At 42.5% G+C, this 16,868-nt stretch overlaps 1 long non-coding RNA gene across 1 annotated transcript; it reads left to right on the forward strand.

The window, feature by feature from the left end:
• The first annotated feature begins 725 nt into the window (after positions 1 to 725).
• LOC147757211 (uncharacterized) lies at positions 726 to 14,537 on the forward strand. Its single transcript, XR_015321194.1, has 6 exons — positions 726 to 855; positions 1,150 to 2,686; positions 3,748 to 3,858; positions 5,486 to 5,748; positions 6,014 to 6,154; positions 12,617 to 14,537. It is a non-coding gene; the product is annotated as an uncharacterized LOC147757211 (long non-coding RNA).
• Positions 14,538 to 16,868: the final 2,331 nt, after the last annotated feature.

The raw sequence follows: 16,868 nt of genomic DNA on the forward strand, positions 1-16,868 counted from the left end.
CAACAGAAGCGAAAGGCTTCAGGGTAACAGATGAGGCTCATTGTACTATTAGATGGAAGGGAATGAAAATACAAAGAATTACTGACAGGAAAAGGACGTTATATATATATATATATATATATATATATATATATATATATGTATATATATATGGCGTCCTTTGAAGCCATTAAAGATGCAAACCATGGTTTTAACAGTGAGCAGAAATACCCTGTACTGGTTATTTATTTAGAATGAGCGACGTTACGGTCGCACCGTAAGAAAAAGAAAGAGAAGTCTTTTATATCTCGCAGCTTTAGGCTATCCTCTACTACTTTCAGGCAATTAGGTTAGCGTCAGGCTAGAATAGATTTTTTTAAAGAGGACCAGATTGTTCGGTAACGTCAGCGCCGATTTTGACCACGAATCAAGCGAGGGCATACTGCAGCAGATGTTCCTGGCTGGGAAATTTTTTGCGAAAGAATTGATCATTCACTAAATAATTTCCATTGTTGCTATATCTCCACCGCATTTTTCTTTTATTTATGAATACCAGTGGCTTTCGTTGGAAATCATCTTTGGCGAGATTGCGGTATCGATCAATCGATGAAAATCCAGAAATTCGTTGTTGTTTTTGTTGCTGTTACTGTTGTGAAGGACATACCTCTGCGTTCGCTGACTTCTGTTTATCAGCCGACCATTCCGGTGACTGAGATCACGAAGATTTTGCTGACTAGTTTTCGCCAGGGAGCGATACGTGCCCCAGCGATGTTTCGTCGACGATAGCATCGCTCTCGATTCTCGCCAGTGTTGATCCGAAAACTATCTACGACGATCGAGCTTCACCGATTGGGGTGAATAGTCTTGAATGTACAAGTGAGTGTTTGTGTGCCGGTAGTTCCATCGCAGCGCATAGATAGGATCTCTGCAAAGCCACCGAGATTAGGGATAGCAACAACATAGACTATAGTTGAACTGATCTAAGTACGCCGCAAATAGTACAGATCGTTATAGTTAGTGACTCAGCTCTGCTCGACGTCACTGACGACTATTACGAAGCACAGGATGTATGGCGATTGCCTTCGCTAGGGAATCGCCAGGCAAGCTGATCACCCAAGCCCGGCTACCGACAAAACTCAAATTCCTGCATTCTGTCGCCGTTTTCAGCAGCTCTCGATTGGCCACGGTTCCACGATGGATTCCACTCAAGCGCGGCCGTATCTGAATACTTGTGTATTGGTAGCACGCCGCGATACGCCTCCTCACCGCCTCGAAACAGATCTATAGCGTTTCCATGAGAACGAACGGTGATTCTCGGCATGGTCATATTATTGTGACCCGACGCCCTGCTTGTTATCCTGTTGCTGATTACGACTTCGAGGAGAAGACGACACGAAAAAAGAAATAACTTTCTGTCAGCGTCACGGGAGCCGGCCGGCCGCCGCTCACGTAATGGTGACCCTACCGCTCCTCTCGTCAGCCAGCCAATCAAAAAGGGTAGCCAGCTATGTGTAACGCGATCATTTGTGCCATAAGCCTAGTAGCAGTAGTAGAAATAGCCGCCACAGAATACCGGCGTTGTACATCGAGGTCAACGGGTGATTATGTGAGAAGGGGAAATTAAGTTAAATTTAATATAGTAAAACTCCACCCAAATGCCAATAGATAGAACAAATACGTCGTCAGCTAAGAGATATCTATGTAATATGTACGTACTGGAACAAAGGATAGATGTGTAAACAACTCTATAGAGGTACTTTGATGGATGATAGTACGTATTACATTAAGGCGGAGCGAATTAATGAAACGAGGACAAATCAAGCTGGTTCTTAATGGATTCTTCTCATCAGCTCACGAACAGACGAAGCAACAACTGATAGATAATGTAACATTCCAAAGTAGACGTCAATTTCCGTTGCAAGTTGGAAGTTGACTGTCCATCACTGACTGAAAATTGTTTGGAGACAATCAAAATTGAATTTATATGATACTACACTTGAATCTAACTTATGGTTACAATGTTCTATGCCTGCAAATAGTTCACCTTACCTGCGCTTCATTCTGTATCAAGCAATCAAGTCTCGATGATTCATTTCTATGTTTATTTCTTTTCATTTTTCGATGACAAATTCCGTGTCTCGTTGGTGACATTATATATATATATATATATATATGTAAGTTTTTAATCTAGCATTGCAATGCACCGATCTAGGAATGACTCTAGAGTGGACGAAACACAAGTCGTTATTTATTAGTCTTTCATAGAAAGTCACTGTTGTAGGTAAATGCTGAACACGGCGATAAAAGTCAGCACTAACCAAGATTAGACAATATAAATGCTTTAGAAGTTGTGATTACGGACGTTTTCAACCAAATCATAACCGAAGTAAGGACACTGAAATCCTCTTCCGTACACTATTCGATGTTTACCTATTCGGTGCGACTTGTAAAAATCATAATTTTCGTACTTTAGTTTCTTTTCTGTGTTTCACAATCTTGACGCAGGTATTTACATCATATTTTATTAACTAGCTACCCATTTAGCATCGACCCAATGATAGCCCAAGGTTAACCCCCCTCGTCGTGTGCTCGCATTCGTTTTTATTACGGCGATGATAGCGCCACGGTGTTTATCAACAAACCAGCGCCTTAACGAAGAGCGAGAGAAAATCGCATGCCGCAAACGTTGCAGGATACCACGCTTGCGGTAAGCCGTACCTTAGAGCTCGTTACCGGTGCCGCAATCTCATGTTGTCATTGATGCTTGAACTCGTACAGCGATGACAGTCGCAGCTAACGTGTCAATAGCAATTAGCAAAAACTCAAACATAATGTACTACATAGAAATGAGAGGTCGTTAGATAACGGGCCAAGAAGTGTGCCTGTATATATGTTAGATCTGCATCCGTGAATGAATAAGGTCGGGGACTGCAGCAAGTGAACCTTTTGTAAGCGAACAGTTCAAATGATACTACAATATGGCGTGATCACGAAGATTGCATGTCATTCGCCCGGTGTTTTCTTGGTTGCTAACCTTTCAAGAGAACGGTCGCATTTCTCTGAAATTTCAATGAAACATTGTATCTATATTCGAAATAATGCCAACATCGAACAGTAGTCAATATTTGTATAACACTGTAAGCTAACTACGTTTGGGCGCCTTCTTCGTCTGTCTTGCCAGTGGATACGCATAGCGTTCTTTATTATTTCACGCATCAGTCCTTTTCGACCTTTCCTAAAACTCTCTATATATATATGTATAAAGTTCGCTTGAGAACTTATGATGTTTCTGGTATATGTCCATCTTAGCGGAAACGGACGTTTAAAGATCTTTGAATAGACTGCTTACATGCGATTATTGTTGTATGATGTAGGAATGACTGACCCCTTTTTCACAGTCTATATTTAGCGTCTATCTTTAAATGACGTTCTGTCACGTTAAGTCGTGGACGTAAGCATATAGGTTGCTATGGAACGTGAGAGATTCTGATTTAGCAGGAAGCACCCTCTCTTTTTGTTACGACTCTAGGCTATCTCTCCCTGTCGCGGCATGCCAGTATAGACGGACTGGATTACGCTGCCCCACATACCCAATAGGCCACTTAATTATTATTTGATGTTGCACTTAGGGCGACTGCGTCAACGGAGTTTAATAAATGGATGAATGAATGAGACAAAAGTAACGATCGCACGATATAAACCTCAGTAAGCGACATTTTCACAAGATTTATAGCTCTAGTAAACTATCTCGATTGGGCCAAATTTCAGGTAGCTGCTATTGATTCCCATGCCGTTGACCCAGAATCAAGTTATCGTTAAAGGCATTACGAAGGTCTTGTTGAGCGCAACAAACGAAACTATTTAAAATCAGCTAAACTCGTGAGTATATAGACCCGAATGACACTTTTTTTACACAACAAGAATGCTAATTCTGATAGTCCCTTTCATATCACATAGAAGCTATTTTATAATCTAAACTCGTACCTCACAAAAGACGTATAGTGTTTTGGAATAGGGTACTTTTAAGCATAACCTAAGGGCATCGACATATTCCTTGGGCCATCACGACTAACTCTTTGAGCAGCACAGTTGAGCCTATTTTCTTAATTTTGCCCACTGGAGCAACCTTTTGTTTGGATGACGGCCGGATACGAGGGGCAAATTTAGTGCGATTACTTCCTCGAGTTAGGCTGAGGGAGACATGACCTCATTCCCAGCATTTTTTTCCGAACGTCCAGTTCTTACCGCCTCGCAAATGTGAATATCGATACGGGTAACAGGGGAACAAAGGTTTGCTTCTTAAAAATCGTCGATCTAGTTCATCGCGTTTGTGGCCTTAAGGTAACGCTAGAATCCGGACTCTTCAAAGGTCGTTCATCTAGGTCGGTCATCAAATTCCTTCTGAACGTCGAATTTCGCCCTTGCTCACGCTCGTACATATGGTAATTGACTTCGGCAACAAAAAGGACGTATGCGCAAGGAGTTAGAGGTTTTCTGTTGTAGGCTGCGTACTTGTCTGGGCAACTGCGCAATCCCCGTTGAGGCCTTCTACTTGAAACCGGATAAGCCTAATATAAATAATAAACACTAGACCTTGTATAGTCATTTCGATACCGCAGTGTTACATTTGCGTGCAGTACAAACAAGACGTATCATCTGTCCAGCTCATCGTCCTATGGAAAACTAGCCCGTAATTAGATTTTCTCATCGTCGCACTTTTGCTTGACAAAAATTTGAAACGCCATTTTTTGGTTCAGACCAGGTAGTGAAGCCAGTATCGCTGGCAGAACTTTTCAGTCATACTCTCTTACGATTTTTCTTGTTTTACAACAGAGCGTGGTATATACGCCGTCATCAGGCCATAGTGCATTGTTTTCTAGTGCGTTTCGGCCGATCCTCTAAAACTTGCTCTAAAACAGAATGGTCGTATAGCCAAAGAGTAAACGGGAGGGTACGCGCTGACCGTCTGTAGTGATTGTTCGAGGTGGTTACCTTTAGCTCGTGCCACTCGTCCGAGGAATGGCGGCAGTCGTGACGGCGCATCGAGTTGTGATAGCCTTCTTCACGATGGAATTAATATTTAAGGCTCGACCGCTCTCGTGCACGCCCTCACCTGACATCCTGCCAACTATATCATTCGAACCACGAACGGTAGCGTCACGAGAATATAAATCCATTTCTGCCGGCGATATGTACCTAACTAAACCGTGTTGAGTCACTTCCATCGCTGGCCGTGTAACTTACAGATCGTCTGTATATATTCGACACTGAATACGATTTTGTCGGCTTTTATTTGAGCAATAACTTAGAAAAATAAGTTTTTTTTGGAATTGTGGGATATATTTTCAAAAAAGGAAAAAAGATTTTTACGAAAAAAGAAACCGCAACTTTAATGTGAGCATCAAATACATAGTATTCGAAAGACGTACACGTGATTCAGGGACGTTTATACCAGTATAACATACTAACTGGCTCTTTTCTAAATGCTTTGGTGTCAAGCATTCAGGTTCGACCTTCATGGATCGAACCGTGTCGGAGTACAGCGTCACTGAACAGCGAGTTGTGTTGCTCGATACTTTTGTAAGTGAAGTTGTGAAGTCGATACGACTAACAACTTATTTTGATATAAACTGAGCACTGGGACGTCAGTCATTCAAGGAAAACTAAGAGCGAATGAAAGCCGCGTCGATCAGCGATCCCCTCAACAAAATGCAATCGCTATTGGATATATAATTTGTATAACTTCAGTGAAATACTAGATCCGAGTCGGTATGTTAATATTTTCGAGCATAGATAATACTATATAATTAGTTTTATTCATAATATTATAGTGTTTTAAGCTATACAAATCAGGTATTTAGAAAGATCATTTCAAGGTAGTCGATTATCTCAGAGATATTTGATCTTCAGTAACGTTGAAACATTATGGAACCTGGCTGATCAGAGGTCCAGACGGTTACCTCACCCTTGTTGCTATTTAGAAAAGATTTAGCTAATCTTTATTACTACTGTTACTATTATTATTGTGCATTAGTTATAAGTCAAGTTTCTCAGCGAAGCGAAGGCCGATATGGCGGATGATTGGCAGGGGGGACACAGCGCAGCGGCACGGTGCCGAAACCTTTCGGTCCCATAGACACAAACACGTCAATGTAACAGCTTTCTCTTTTTAGCGGTAAGGAAGTTTTTACTAGGTGTTATAGCTACTTTAATATTTTCCTCTATAAGGCATTAATCAAGACAGGATTCTCAAAAGGATCTCGATCGCAGGAGGTTGACGTACGCGAGAGACTAACTTACCACTGGTCTGTCTGACATTTAATAGTTTTCTATGCAAACACATGGTTCTGCAAGACTAAAACGATTTATGCGGTTTGACACAAAAGCTTTACTTATTTTCAAACGTATTTCGGATATACTTGCTTCCCTTTCGCACGAAGTAAATGCCATTGTTAAGTTTTCTACACATGCCATCACCCATTGGGTCTGGCGGCCTGTAGATGATGACTATTCCGCTTCTAGGCGTCGATGTGTGTTAGGCCAACCTGGTCATCGTATGCCACCGAGATACGGTCTGTCTAATGATCGTAGATGCTGCATTGCTGCTTTCAGCCAACGAGTTCGGTGAGATCTTATTTGTCATTTGTCAGTCAGTTGAAATCTAGTCTCTGGGCCGCTACGCATGTCGCTCTTTCGAAGCTCGATGGGCAGAAGGCGCGGTCGTGCTTCGGCCCCAACTGGGGCGATGGCAGCGGCGGTTGCTGATAGGTAACCTTTGCACGCCTAATCGTGATTGCAACCCGTGTCATTTCGCGATAAACTGACATGAGGCATGACAACATTAGGATGGCCATTTGGGAACCCTCATGACGACCCGCTGTCTGCGGTTTTCACCGCGGTATCATCATTCGAAGCAGGTCTTTCATCGTGACACGCACAATGCAAAGCATTATAGCGTAATCTTCGCTCGAACGCCCGACCGCTGCTCTGCCACAGAACGCCACGCTTACTTCGGGTCACGCGTACAGGAACAGATATTGACTGCAACATACGGCCATAAGGTCCTTCATTCAATGGCGCCATTATTCATAGATGCAGAGAGTAGGCAAAAGACACCGATACAGTCAGGACAATTATACTGTAACCCAGGTAGCGGCTATATAGACGGTCGATAGGGTCATTTGCGTTCTGGCGAACTTTATTGTTGACCACGTAGCAGTTAAGGCACGTGAAACAGTATGATCCGATTCGAAGTTGTGTTCATATTACGATAGCGTTATTAATGGCAAGAACTTTTCGGCCGATGGGTGTTCCGTTCGCAAAATATGACTTTAGAATGAATTCTTACAAATGCTATACACTCTTACATCTGCCAAGTACACTAGCGCTATTAGCTAGCAGTATTCGCTCGTAGAATAAATATATTCGGCTTAAAAAGATCTGGAAGTGCTCAGAGCAAAAATATACCAGATATTCTCGATCCGATGAACACGTCAAAGGCGTTTATTGCTTGGATGATATGTTACGTCTGTCAAGCGCGGTAACCTGGGACGGGCGGAGTGGCTGACGAGTACGTTGTATTTTGGTCCTGAAAAACGTATGAAACGTTTGGATCTTCGTGCAATTGTTAACGGACATTTTTCTGTATCGTTATTATTATTAATTGAAGTCAATGCCGATCTTGATTTTTCTCGAAATAAAAAGCAACAGCAAATGGCAGGCAGGCAGGATTAAACATTGGCCAATAACTTATCTTTCAGGATATAGATTTTCATTTAGTATTTTTTCTAATAGCATTTTTAGATCGTAAACGCAGTTACACCATCAACGACATTTTTTTTTTTTTAATTAAACACATAACATGCTTAGACATGTTTAAAATATATCAGTAAGAACATATTTAGAATATATCAGTAAACGGCTGAAGAAATACAGCATATAGGGTCAACTGGGCTTGTCTACTTTGATGCGCCCAGCTGTCTACCCTACCACCAGTTACCGGACACCGCCGTCAAGGTGACGAACTCTCGAGCTTTCGTCGTCTCGAAATCGGCCTCCCCTCTAGCGCGATAGTAATTTATGCAACGCAAAACGTCGATAGCATCTTCCCGGTGCTCTCGTTACACAATCAGGCTTTTTTTTTTTTTTTCATCGGACATCATTTGATTGTCTGCTAAGCTAAACGCTAAAATGTAATGGATTTAGTTATATCTATTATCGATTCAGACTTTTGGAGAATGTCTCTAGCTAATCTACATATGCGCCTTTTACATCAAAAATGCCTAAGGTAATTTTACGTCGTCGTCGTCGATTTTGGTACGATTTGAGCGAACGATAGACGCCAACGCAGGGAAGAAAATAAAGGGATTGAATCGCGCACCTTTGGCTTCCTATAAACGACTACCTTGAAAAGGTTAGGGTAGACTGAACAACCGTGTTCGATTTATTGGTTCCACGTTAAAAATTATTTGAAATACGTCTCGAGCCGGTAGCTACTTGCCGGTTGTTGCATAGTCCGAATTGTGCATCTCAGTATAAGTGTGACGACACTTTTTCAATAAACCGTTTGGTTCAAGGGATAAGTTGCCACACCTGAGTTTACCGTTTCCTCTCTACACGACGACACCTAGGCGTCCTCTATCGCTACATCGCTTTCGCCGTTCAAAGATGGCGAAAAGTTAAATTCACCTAGAAGCACGCTTAACAACGTCCGGAAGTACAGCCTTGTTTACCACACCTGCTCGTCGTCCAGCTCTACGGCAGTTTATGCTAGTCAGTTGTATCAGTAAATAGTCAATCTACAGTATTAGGTCGATCAATTTATTCTTCCCAGCGTCAACACCAAACGCTAACGTATAGATAACTTGGTCTATTTGTCGTGTTTTGTTTATCTCTGATGTACTCGTTTAGCTGTCACAGGCTTAACAAAACGACCTTTCAGAAATGCAAATGCACAAACGTTAAGATACTGACAGCTGCCTAAAACTATCATTATCAATCGGAAATTATTTTTTTTTTGTTTTCTAAAAATTGAGAGTCGTGGACATGGTTCAGTATTAACTCGCAGCTACGAGATCTGTTTCGTTCGAACGGATATAATAATGTTTTCGAGTATGATTGTTTCCGTACATACCGACCAGAGCCCGCTTCACGTCAAAAGAAAACACATGAGGAATATATATATATAGCATTAATATACATTCTGCAAGTTGGACCTATTAGTAGATCTAAGCTACTCGATCTTTTTTTTCAATTTCGTCATTGTTCTATCTGTTAGAGCCGCCTCTGTTCAGATGGATTAGTGTCCTGTGCCAGGAGAATCGTTCTTTGGGCGAGAGCATTTCAATGAAAACTCTTGTTTATTCTATTTCAAGTTTTATAGAGCTTCGCAAACGATATTGCTCACGCGATGAGTCCTCATGCTTCAACGTTCAAAGTCCAGAACTGTAGGTGTAAACGTTCCGTATTCCCGCGGCAACTTCTATTTCCTACTACGACATATTATCTCGGTGGATGGTTGGTGACGCAAACGCAGCAAGCGTCGTTTACAAAATTTCGAGGACATATGCTCTTCGTACCGAAGGGGCAATGTCGGACCAAAATATTTCCATATGGAATATTAGCCACACGAAAACTATTTGAGTAAAGCTTTATTAATATGTTGATTTACATATGAAATAAAACGAGAACGTTCATACTAGACAGCCTCAGGTCGAGATTTCCTTGGAAAAGCGAAGGCGCATAAGCTTCGTTCGAAAAGAAAAAAGCTGTTGAGCTAATCTTTTGCTTGCTTAAACTCGCTGAGCTCATAGAAATAAACAAACATATAAGGTCTCTTAACGCAGATTGATATTTTCCTTTGCACTACAGCAGGATCAACGGTGCACATCTGCACATACAGACCAATAGTGCTAAGTATAATGTGAAATATTTACATGGCTTACTTAGATAATAAGGCAGCTAAGAGTTTAGGACAATTGGTTATTATTCACGATAGCAATAAACACCTTAAGGTGAATTATACAAACACCTTGACGACCTTTCGTTGACTGTTTAGGTCTAGTTCTTATTTCATTGATTGAACTCAACAGGTCGTAAAGGAACGATAATATTTTGTACTATGATAATCTCTGTAGAGTGTCACCACCAGAGATAACATAGATTTTCAGTAACCACGATTCGTATCCTGTGCTTAACCCGTTCTTAATACTATATAACAATTGATAACTGTTGATTGTGATTATTATCATTTGCTAAACGACAGAGGCGGTCACACCTATCTTATTCTATATCACACCTATCTTTCAGTTCCAGCGGATTTTGTAGTTATCAGACCCGCACAAACCTTCTCGTTTGGCGTTCGTTCAGCAGAGTGAAGAACGCTGACTACATTGCGGCGCATTTTCGTGAAGAGTCCTATCAATGGTCGGGCACGAAATAACTGTGGCCCAATGAAAAACATCCGATAACTGCAAAGGAGAGCAGTTCTCAGCCGATACGGTCGTCTGTCTGCTTCATATTGTACACTCAATAGTCGTACTGCTGCTCGCTGGGAGTATCACTCGAGTATGATGATATAATAGTGCATGGAAGAGCCTGACCGGGTCACCGAGTTTATCGGTGTACCATTTGTCAATCAGGTGGTAGGTGGGAACAACTGGTGCTTATACGTGCACTGACAGGGAAACGGAGCATCATGTATTTATCTTATTTGCCGCTGTTACTGCATTACTTTTCCAATGTATAGAGAAGGTATAGTATGTAGCGGTCAGATGAAGCAACGGACAAACCGAATAAGGTCTGCCGTGCTGCTGCTCGTACTTCTTCTTCTATTCGCAAGGGTTGAAACGAAGGAAAGATGAACAGGAAAAACAAAATGCCGCTGCTATTATTATTGTTTCGTATCCTGTTTACTGCTAGAGGTTGTTGGCTGCTTATTATGGCTAGCTGATACTGGCTGCATTGGTAGGACACCCCAGCAGCCTCAGCAACAGTTTCTGCTAACGCTATCACCACTGGCACCGGGGCTTAATTTTCCTACAGTATTAGAAGATCTGGAAATGTTGGCATTATAGTAATGTTGACCAGCACAGCTATCCTAGCGTCACTGTATAGCAACTGAATTTTCCATATGGGCAATACGCAGGCCAGATCAGGTGGTGCTATCACTTATCCTACAAATACTTCGATACCGGTTGCCATCTATATGCCTTTTACCCTTCTCGTCGATAGACAATCGTCTACAGACGTATAGGCTCTCTGTACACACACACACTCGCCTTACAACAGGCTTTTTCATGGTCTTAAGAATGATTAGGCAGCCTTTAGCGTGCCAACGGAGCGAGGAACCATCCTCGAGGGTGGCAAGGGCAGAAACATCATCTTTGAAATCGACTTTTGCCATGGCTGGTGTTGTTACCGCTATTGCCGCGCTTTGATGGGTCAGTCTATTTGTGAGCCTTCAAGACGCGTTGGAGAGCGCTGAATGCCAGCGTGCAGCCAGGTTGTATTACGGATAGTTGGAGAGTCACCGACGGCGACGTTTACAACGGCACTGAACGTTACCACATATGACGAAACAAGCAGTCGAACGAAAAGATGCAGGCACCGACGTTTACCTCATTACTCATGCAGTACTGTTTATAAGAGAGACACGAACCGATACATGAGAAGAAGACGAAAACCGCTGATTCCCCTCGCAGGTGTCATCAATATTATCATCACTAGCACCATAATCTGTAGCAGATCTACTCTATAGCAGTATACATGTACACCTGGTAGGAGAGTATAGGGAGGAAGAGGTCGTGTTTAAGAAATAGCGGCGATTGCTTTCTTTCTTGCTTGCTGCGCTGTCCAAGGCACCAGGCCGTTCTCCCAGGACAATAAAGATCGCACTCGGTTTTCAGCTTTCGCTACCTACGGCCGTGAAGGGTTTGAGGCGGCCAGGGTAGCGTTACACCGAGATACGTTTTTGAGTAAGGAACTCACGCTACAACACACCATCACATCAAAAGCAGAAAGGATTATTGTATACTCCAACTCTATGTACATAAATGAAGCGTATAAATTGGGATATTAATGATAACTATAACATCGATTGGTACGTGTTTCGTCGCCATGTGAATATACATATTTCCTATTAAATTCAACTTCGTTGGACGTCTTTGTTTAAATTGTTCCGCAGAACGTAAAGGCTTTTACTTTTTCTATACTTTAGATTTAGACTGTAGATAGTTTGATATTTGTGAAGACAGGACGACTTTATTAGAGGATAAAGTTTACAGACAACAAAAGCTAATAAAATTTATTTGACATGCCTTTAGAGAAATGAGAGCAGGGCAGCGGCGACATGCATCGAGCCAATGGCATTGCTGAGCCGGATGTTTTGCCAATACCAGTCAGGTAGCCTAAGTGTACTGGAAGAAAAACCTTTATGCGTTTATTTACGGAGAGCGCCCAGGTCTTTTGCTCTGGGTTAGACGGAATTATCGAACATTTTAAACAGAAATTGGTATAATATGGACCGACCTTAGTGCGGTTCCAGAACGTACGTACACTCTATGTGAACTAAGAATTGGAACTTACCGTTGTAAAACAGGAGCGAACAATTATAAATGTATAACAATATATGTTACAGACTGTGCTTGTCACTCGTATGAGGAAAAAAGACGGAATATGATAAACAGCTTTTAAGAACAAGACGACCACGTTCCTACGGTACCTATTCGCGTGACAAGCCATCGAAAGCTTACCAAACTACAGATTTGGTTCGAAGCACTCCTCAGCGAAAAATTCAGCGGACGACTTTTTTCTGCGATTGTTATTGCTGCTGGTCCTATTTGATCATCCCGTCAGCGTTTGGCCTCATGTTTGTTTACCCGATTAATGAACGCAGGCACCACCGTTCGCCATTATGGCAGCTTAACCATAGTCGACGCCACTGCCAATATAAATCAGCCAGAGTCCATTTAACAGGAACGAAGACTCGTGTAGTTCCTTGATTCCGCCATTGACGCTCTATTGCTAACCGACCTAAAGTCCAAGTGCATACATCCGGCATGGCCTAGTTGGGGTGTGATGGGTCAGTAAAGCACTCAGTGGGCCTGGCTGAAACAGACGAAGGCGACGTTTGTTCCAACGATCATCTTAACAGCGCATTATCCCTGTCGGCAAAAACTTCGGAGTCACAATCCACCAACTGGAGTCGGCAATAATGTGCGAGATCAAAGAAAATACCAACGGAGTGGCTGAACGATGATGACAGCTGGACATTTCGACAAGATCAAAGGTTAAGCAGTAGTGGTAAGATGCCTGACAAAGAAAGGCAAATAAAACTAATCCCCGTTCAAACAGAGCGTCTGAGCGCCACTAGTGCTGAGGCGCGTGATTACTTTCATTTGCCCCTGGATATCAGCACGATGTACACCCGATTGCAATTATTACTCTACCCAGAATTAGATGTGCTTCTTTGATCTGTAGAACTATGGCTGGTGTGACTACCGCAAACAAGTCGACGGCGACTGGTTTCACGCATGTGACGTTATGGTGGTGCCAGACAGACGTACCATTCCTTAACAGGATACGTTACTATCAAGCTTTTGGCCAGGTTCAAGAAATCGACGAAGAATAAAGATGAGGAAGCCTTTGACCAAGGGAAGAAGCACAGCACAAGGGTAACTCTGTGACCCAGCGGCTTCGGTTCGTCGGTCGATTGGAGGAATGGTATCGTCAATGCCATAACGACGATAAGTATAGGTTACGGAGTGGAAGTTCTTACCCACTTGGATCGGGTCGTGTAGCACTGCTCGATGCTGGGCAACAGCGTAAGATTGGAACCGTAGAAGGCCACCCAGATAGAGAATGGTGGATGGATGAACAGCGCTAGCGAAGGAGACCACCACGCGAGGGAAGCACAGGTCGGAATCGAACTCCGTTTCAACATCTTCGTTGTTGTCGTGGTCTTTGGCTTGATCATCATATTTGCATAGATTTGTCGTTAACGCCGACAAACACTTGGTGGGGCTTTTCAAGCTGATATGACGGGAGGAACGGGGCAAAGCGCTGAAGTGTCCCTGAACTTAGGAAAAAAAACATGGGGTGTCCGCTATGACCAACGCATGTCACGATTGCTCTTCACTCTAAAGTATTATACATATAACTACATTGAATATTGACCACACTATTAGGCGGCATAGTAATGACTAGTGCGACGGCCTTCTCCTAAGGTGCATACGACACGACACTTTTGACGTTTCGTCAAACAGTGACAGATGCCGATTCTCGGTAAAACCACGTCGCATATTGTGGAAAATGAAACGAGTCTCTGATCAAGCCTCCCTGATCAAGAAATTGTCGGACATAACAGTGTGCGACCGTAAACAACACGCGACGTAAGATCAATATCTTCAAGTGCTTCCGTGACCATTTATAAATGATATATGCTTAACTGTTTTAGAAGCCATTCCATATTGGTTCGTAAGTGGGAAGACAAATGAGTTTCGTTGAATTCGATGTGCATGCACCCGCTTTAACTTAAATAATTAATAAAATTGATTATAAAACCATATTTTGCTGTCCTGTATTGTAGGGTTGAGCAGGCTATGCGCGATCGTCCTCGAAGGACAGCACAAATTTGTTGTCAGAGCCGCATTATTTATATGCCGTATACCTACTTATACATCCTTCTGGGTAGGCAACTGCGTGCTGAGCGGTACCTTTTAGAAACTAACCGCATGTAGGCTGACTGCATGATTCAGTGCTGTATAAGCTGAAAATGCTCCATTAAAATGTTAAATCTTGATCATTTTAGATATTACACCCTATCAGTAAAGGCAGTAATCATCTATCTTACAGGGAAGGAATGAACCAATTAATATGTTTCACATCTACGAGCTTATCTCGGACAGAATCAATCGGCCCATATACCTCAAAAAAACTAGGTTCAGGGAGGCCTACCTTGATTCGTGTTATCATACCACGATACATATCTTCTGAAACACTATACAGCAAGTGAAATACAAACTGGACTGCATGTTAGAGTTAAAAAGGGAACGCCAACTTAGAACAGCTCAACGGATAGGTTCTGTGTATTTGCCAGAGTCGACACCTAAAAATTGACCCTTTTTGAGTCTTACTGGCACTTACCTTTCTATCTATGAGGACCGATGCGTTCGATATCACTATGAGATGATATATTCAGGACCTTTTTCTACACTCTAGTTGCTACTGAACTATTTTCTTTAAGCTAAAAACAGGTCACGGAATCAATGCCATTTTGTTAATACCATTATATGAACTTATGTTCGGCCTAAGTGTGCTGTAGGACGAAATAAATCACAGAGTGCGTTTACTTTGATAACAAATAACATCTCTAAATTTACTTACAAATTACTTGCATTTAACAAAGACGTTAGCCAGCACGCCGGAGCTAAAGCCTTAGAACCTTGGGGACCAGTCTCCTCATTGCGGAACTCTGATACTAAGTTAATCGTCGTGATTCGGTATTATTTAGAGTAACTTCCGAACTACCGTCTCTATTAATAAGTGCAAATTCTATAATATTAGATAATAACATTAGATTATTAATGCACTATTACTAATTAGAGTTACTTAATACACCCGAGTTTGCAAGTAGCTATAATAATTTTGGCCCGTAGTGTTCTTCCTTGATTGCTTGTTTGTTAGGCTCTTTATTATTACTCTCACTTTGCTACCTGTGTGGTGTTCGTTTTCTTCCCACAAATAGCTGGCTATATCATCTTCAACGTAGGTTGTCGCTCTGATTCTACTTGAGCGTTCCCCGAGCGGGAGGTCGGCTTATTAGCTCTGCCGTTGCGCCTCGTACACTCAGACAAAAACGTACGAGGCACGTAGCTAAAAAGCCGACATAAGAAGTCACCTTTCTTCAGGGGTGGCCACAACTTCACTGGCCGATACTTCAGTAGACCCCGCAGCGGCGATGGCTGCAGCAAAAGCGACAGCGCAGAAGCAGCAGCATCAGCCGCCGATGTCTCAGCCGCGACTTTCATCCGGATTTTTTGGGAGCCAGCCACACATAAGCGCCTCTGCTAACAAGATCTACTTAAGCTCCACGCCGCAGACGCGTAGAAAACCATGCTATGTGTATTGGATTGTTGTTGCCGTCGTTTTTGTTGTTGTTTCTGCGGCACAATATCACTGACGACTCCACCTTCAGAACTGTTGGGGCTGGCGGCCGTCAGAAGGGATGCGGTGCCCATAGTTGGTTTACGGTGGCAGATAGCTGCTGAACGTTGGCGTCTATCGACGGCCATAGTTGTTGAATATGTCTTTAGGAAGCAAGCGCATGCACATATGTACGCATAGAAACGATACGTAGTGTTAGTAATTAAGGTGGCGGCCTGAAGAAAATGTTCGTCCACGTAAGGTCTCTCGAGCCAGGTGCGAATTTTCTTGTGTCTGAAAGTTACGTAGCTTCCATCTCGTGCGCGTATCGCGCTTCCGTGAAAAAAAACCTAAGGCTCAAGTGCTGCTATACGCCGTATACGGCAGATAGCTTAAGTTGGCATGATGGTCAAGTGAAGCGAAATTAAACCTAATCATAAAGCTGATTGAAGCCTTCAGAGGTTGCTGTTGAAGGCTGAACAAGACTAGGTATCAGCTCAGCCTTCTGTCACGGTAAGACGCCTGCCGCTAGCGCGAATTTCATATCCGCCATTTTAATGTTTGATACAATTAAACAAACAGGTTATGTGCCTACCACCAGAACAAAATAAGACGTGTTCGAAAATGAACGGCATTGCAAGAAAGTGTTGGACGTTAGTGTTTTGCTTTGATAGTTAGCGTCATAGGTTCTAAAACGTGCGCTGAGAAAAAAAATACGATGTTATTAATTGGAAGGCATCAAACAA

The sequence above is a fragment of the Varroa destructor genome, unplaced genomic scaffold, assembly GCF_002443255.2.
Source record: "Varroa destructor unplaced genomic scaffold, Vdes_3.0 BEIS01000002.1, whole genome shotgun sequence".
Classification (NCBI taxonomy): Eukaryota; Metazoa; Arthropoda; class Arachnida; order Mesostigmata; family Varroidae; genus Varroa; species Varroa destructor.